At 38.7% G+C, this 5987-nt stretch overlaps 1 pseudogene; it reads left to right on the top strand.

Moving 5' to 3' along the window:
- Window positions 1-3336: 3336 nt before the first annotated feature.
- LOC143404444 (ethanolamine kinase 1 pseudogene) lies at window positions 3337-3921 on the top strand (annotated as a pseudogene).
- The last annotated feature ends 2066 nt before the right edge of the window (window positions 3922-5987 follow it).

The following is a 5987-nucleotide window of genomic DNA, read 5'->3' as shown; positions in this document are numbered from 1 at the left end:
TCCAGTATCTCTTAGTGTTAATATTTTATCTAACTATCTCATACATTTATCAAAACTAAGAAGTTAGCATCAATATATTACCATCAACTAAGCTCCAGACTTTTGTTCAAATTTCAATCAGTTTTCCTAGTAATATTATTTTTCAATTTCAGGATTATTTGGGACATCACTTACACTTAGTCATCCTGTCTCTTCAGTCAAAAGAAACAGTTTTTAATGTTGAGTGGAAATAGTCATAAAGATGTATAGGACTCAGACAAGGTTTTTATAGTCAGAAGATGAAGCTTATTGTGAAAGAAGTATGAAAGTTGTCAGAGTCAAGATGTGTTGGTATACCCTAACAAATCAAAAGAACAGAAAGTAAGTAAATTCAGGAAGTTATGAAGAAGGCATTGTTATGCATGACTGCCTAATGGTAACTGTCACAAAAATTCTACCAGCATCACAAGCTTACACAGAGATATCACAGCTGTGTACAAAAAATATTTTAAGTACACTTCATGATGTTTGCCCAATGGCAAAATTTCCCAATAGTGCGTATTTCTCAGAACATATTCTGATTTTTGATAGACATGTGACTGTGCATACATAAATTTACTCTTAAATACATGTGCACATATATACATTTACACATACATATACATAAATGCCTATATACATATGTATATACACACACATATATACGTGTGTATATATACACACATACATATATACACATATACATACATATATATATTCTAGTCTTTATGTCATATATCAGTAAGAATAAATTGTGATACATTGTATAGATTGTGGGTAGATTGTTTTATGTTAACAAACTCAAAATCCCAGTGCCTTAACCCAATAAAAACTAATTTCCTGCTCAAATTTTATACCAGTTTTGGTTGGCATGGTCAGTTCCACACAGTCACTCAGGAATCCAGGCCTCCCTAGGAGCTCTATAATGTGATGTCTGCACCACCTAGAAGCTAAAGCCTGCCAATTACCACAGTATGGGGGAAGATCCTAGATGATTGAACATGTGATATCCCCAGCTTCAGTAACATAAACTTTCATGTATGGTTTACTGGCTGAACTGTTCACAATGTTTTGCTCAATTTCAAGGAAACCAATAATCAATCATATCTTCCAGTTGTACTGAAGTAGATAAGATATTGGTAAAAAAAAATACGTAAAATTTCTATCACATGGATAAAACTATGTACTTGAAAAACAAACTAAGCCATTTCTATTGTTCATAGGTTAGGGTAAGTCATACTAGTGGATATAACAAACATCTCCTAAATTCCAATAACTTAACATAATACATGTTTATTGGTTGCTCATTTGATAGCATAATGCAATTGGTAAGAAGTCCTTACTCCAGACAGTCAGATTACTCCTTGTGACATAATAAGACTATAAAAGAACAACAATAATGAAGGAGTAGCATTTTACCTCTAAGTCAAGAGTAAAATGGATAACATGGTCAATGCAACTACTTTGTCTTAGAGGTTTGATCCCTTAGCAATTCAGGTGGCAGCAATCAGAAGGAAATGGTTCAGCATTAATATTTTCAGTGCTCTGAAGTACTGATAAACTGCCTTTTTTCTTTTCTCTTCATTTCTTTTTTTAGGGTAGAACATAGCATCCTGTTACATAAACAGTTTTTGGAAGGGTTATTTAGTCATTCTGGCTTATCTAAGTTTTTGCAAGACCTGTCATAAAAAAAAATCATAAAAAGGGTAACTTAGAGGAGTTATGTAAGAAAAATATATCCCCTCAGCTTCCCTTCTTCCTCATCTTCTATCTCTCTTGCCTTATACTTTTAAATCTTTCAGCTAGTCCAGCACATTTGCTTCTGCTGTAGCTGAGGACACTGGTATTTCTTTTGTCCTTGACTCACCCGGTCAGATTCCTCAGTATCAACGGCTCGATGTTTGGGGATATTTGTTCTCCCTTTTCTAAAATAAATAAAACTTAGCCTTGTTGAGTAATTTTAAATTTTATAAATAACATGCAGTTTCAAGATAAACCCAGATCCACACAACTGTAAGCAGGGTTTACTTGAAATTATTTGAGAACATTTAAATATTTCATGGAACCCAGGAAAAATATGTACGAATCTCTTTCAGACCAACTTATCCTCAAAGTGAGAAGTTGGTTGGAGAGTCCTGGACTCCTGTGAGGAATTCTTCATTTTTGTTCTGGTAAGTCATCAATTACCTTTCTGACTGAGAAAAAATTCTCTACTAGGGTATTCTCAGCCATTTTAGCTCCAATGAGCTATGATTTATTGATTAGACTGACATAATGCAATAGCAACCTTTGTTGTGGCTTTAATGGCTTCTAGGTTTTCACTGCACAACCAGAATCATGCATCTGAAGTAGATAACCAGTAATCCAAATCAGTATTTTTATTGCCTCTCCAGTTGGTTGAATCTAATTGCTGTGCCAATGTTCAATGTCTGAAATCATTTGATGGCAGGACTTTGGGTTTCCCCTGTGTGGGTACTATATATTCACCTCCCCATAGTTAATTGCAAGGTAAAAAGCAGAATAATTGACTGCCAGGCCCAGTGGCACACACCTGTAATCTCAGCAACTTGGGAGGCTGACATAGGAGGATCGAAAGTTGGAGGTGAGCCTCAGCAGTTCTGTGAAGCCCTCAGGAACTTAGTGAGACCCTGTCTTAAAATTAAAAAATAAAAAGGGCTGGGGATATAGCTTAGTGTTTAAATACGCATAGGTTAAATCTCTAATACAAAAAAAAAAAAAAAAGGCAGAATAACTGAACAGGGACACACCTTGGAGACACCATTTTATAGCTTTTTTTTATACAAATAATCTGTGTCTTGACAGAAGAAAAATGTCCTAGAAACAGAGTTTTCTAATTGAAGTAAAAAGGGCATTATAATTCATATGAGAACAAACAAAGGCAATAATGACAACATAGAATAATATCTACCCATAAATTGTGGAAAAAGTGAAGTATTTGGCAAGTTCAAAATCACACAATCTGATATCCTGATATATAAAATTAACCTGGTATGACAGATGCATCTTAATTGTGAAGGTGGTTTCTTCTCTTTTTATGGTACGTTTTCCAGTATCAATTAATTATAGATTAATACTATTAATTATAGAGTATATTATTCAGCTTCTCTGAGCCAGTTGACATCCTTTGTAAAACTATCGAGATTAGATTAGTTGCTCTCAGATTTTTTTTTTTTTTTTTTTTTTTAAAGAGAGAGAGAGAGAGAGAGAGAGAATTTTTTGATATTTACTTTTTAGTTTTTGGCGGACACAACATCTTTGTTTGTATGTGGTGCTGAGGATCAAACCCGGGCCACACGCATGCCAGGCGAGCAGCTGCTGTTTGAGCCACATCCCCAACCCTGCTCTCAGATTCTTAAGGAAGAGACGACTTGGATAAAGGACATTCTTTCCAACCTGGGCTGTCCTGTTGTGCTTTGCCATAAAGACTTATTGTGTAAGAATGACTTATTGGGTAAGAATATAATCTACAATGAAAAACAAGGTGATATACAGTTCATAGATTATGAATATTCTGGATACAGCTATCTGGCATATGACATTGGAAAGCATTTCAATGAATTCACAGGTGTAAGTGATGTAGACTATAGTCTCTATCCAGATAGAGAACTACAGGGCCAGTGGCTGTGTTCATACCTTGAAACCTAAAGGGAATATAAACAATTTGGGACTGAAGTTACTGAAAAGTAGATAGAAATACTCTCCATTCAAGTCAATCAGTTTGCATTGGCTTCTCATTTCTTTTGGGGTTTATGGGCTTTGATTCAAACCAAATATTTTACTATTGTGTTTGATTTTCTTGAATATGCAAATGTTCATTTTAACAAGTACTTTAAAATGAAGCCTGAGGTTACTGCATTAAAGTGCCTGAGTAAAGAGATTTAATTATTTTCAAGTAGCTGAGAAACGCTTGTGAATTATTTTCTTAAAAAATTCCAAAAAAATAGGGACCCAATATGGCTGCCGGCAAGGAGACAGCACTTTCAATGCCTCCGCAGTAACGGGAGCAGAGAGGACCATTAATTCACCTGCATGCGGCCTGCTGAGGGACTTCTAGCAAAATTCCGCTGAAAGGAGACCTGCCGGGAATTAGTAAGTCTATTAGAGGGGTCACTTTGTCCCAGATGAGTGAATCTCAGCGAGTGAAACTCAGCAGGAACTCACGGCCAACGCCGAACTCCCGCTGCTGCCCACACTTTGCAGCGTACTTACAAACGGCCACAGCCTGCTTGGGCCCCAGCCGGCCTAGCGCAGAGGCGGTTCGGGGCTGCAAACGACCACCCCCTCCGACCACCCCCTCTCCCCTGCCGGCTCGGCGCTGTGAACAACGACCCCCACCCCCCCACCCCTGCCCCGCCGCGCTCGTGTGAACAGCTCCCGCGGGGGGCGCAGTCCCGCCGGCTCAGCCGAAAAACCACTGCTCACACATTGCAGCGAGCATACGGAAGGCTGGGTCCTGCCTTCCCAGCTCTGTGAGCCGCCTTTGGCGGTTTGGCACTGGAAACAACCACCCCAACCCCCAACCCCGCGCTCGTGTGGACAGTCCCCGCCTGCCGGGCGCTGCTAAAGGCCCCGCCCGCCCGGCTCTTGCACGGGGGAATCAGGAGTGGCGCGGGACCCGCGGCGCGGAATTCCGGCTACCGCTATCACCAGTGCTGACAACTGAGGTCTCTTGCACCAGCTTCCAGGGGCGTGGATACCAGAGGGCAAGCAAATTCGCTGGGGGTTCTCAGCCCCAAGCTCTACAAACTTAGGGTCCAAGGGAATGGCAAACAGGGAGAATGTGCCCAGGCGTTCTTGAAAACAGGGCCCACAGAAACAGCAGACTTGGTGTGTAGCCAATATTGTGGTGAGCATCACCGGTGCACTCAGGATTAGAGACCCGCCCAGTCCAGGAGGAAGAGCTGCTGCACAGCGATTGGCTCCCGCCTACTGAGAGGAGAAGCGTGGCCCGGTGGGCACAGCTCCACCTACTGGAAGAATAGTGAATCGAACTCTAAGACTGCATGTATTTTTTTTTTCCCCCCCTCTGGTCTCCTGTTTTATTCACACTATGGATGATCTCTCTCATACCAGAATTGTAGTTAACAATCTGAATTGATGAGTCTAAAAGACTGCATGTATTAAAAATTTCTTCTTTTTTTTTTTCTTTTTATTGGTTTTGTTTTGTTTTTGTTGTTGTTTTCCCCCAATTTTTTTAAATTCATTTTATTTTATTTTTTAATACTAATTTTCATTTTTATTATGCTATTATGATTTCTTTTTAATTCTTTTTAATTTTCTGTTTCCTTTCTCTCTCTCTTCTTTTCTTCTGTCTTTGCATTTATTTTCAATTCTCATATTCCCCCTTCCTTGAATTCTGCCTGCTTACTCTCATTCTCTTTGGTGACTTATTCCCTCCCCCTATAATACCTTTCCTCCCAAGCAGCAAATAAATTTATAGGAGTAATCAACAACTCAGTAGTCAAACAGAACAAGAAGCAATATGAAAAAGCAAGGAAGGAAAGGAGTACAAACAATGCAGGAAGGCCTAAATATCCAGGAGAATATAGATTCATCAGAAAAATGGTCATATAAAGACCTCAATGAATACCTTAGACAGATGGAATGGAACCTTAAAGAGGATACAAGACAGCAAATTCAAGCAGCAAAAGAACACATTGAGAACGAATTACAAAAACAGATAAAAGAAGAAGTTAAGCATCTTTATCAGGAGATAGAGATTATAAAAAAGAATCAGACAATAATCTTAGAAATGAAGGAACTTATAAACCAAATTAAAAACTCAAATGAGAGTATCACTAACAGAGTGGAGCAAGTAGAAGCCAGAACGTCAGATAATGAAGACAAAATATATCATCTTGAAAAGAGTCTAGCCAACTCTGATAGGCTGGTTAAAAATCACGAGAGAAGCATCCAAGAGATATGTGATAACATTAAAAAACCAAATT

The sequence above is a fragment of the Callospermophilus lateralis genome, chromosome 7 (genome assembly GCF_048772815.1).
Source record: "Callospermophilus lateralis isolate mCalLat2 chromosome 7, mCalLat2.hap1, whole genome shotgun sequence".
NCBI lineage: Eukaryota > Metazoa > Chordata > Mammalia > Rodentia > Sciuridae > Callospermophilus > Callospermophilus lateralis.
This window is presented reverse-complemented; position numbering and strand designations above follow the sequence as displayed.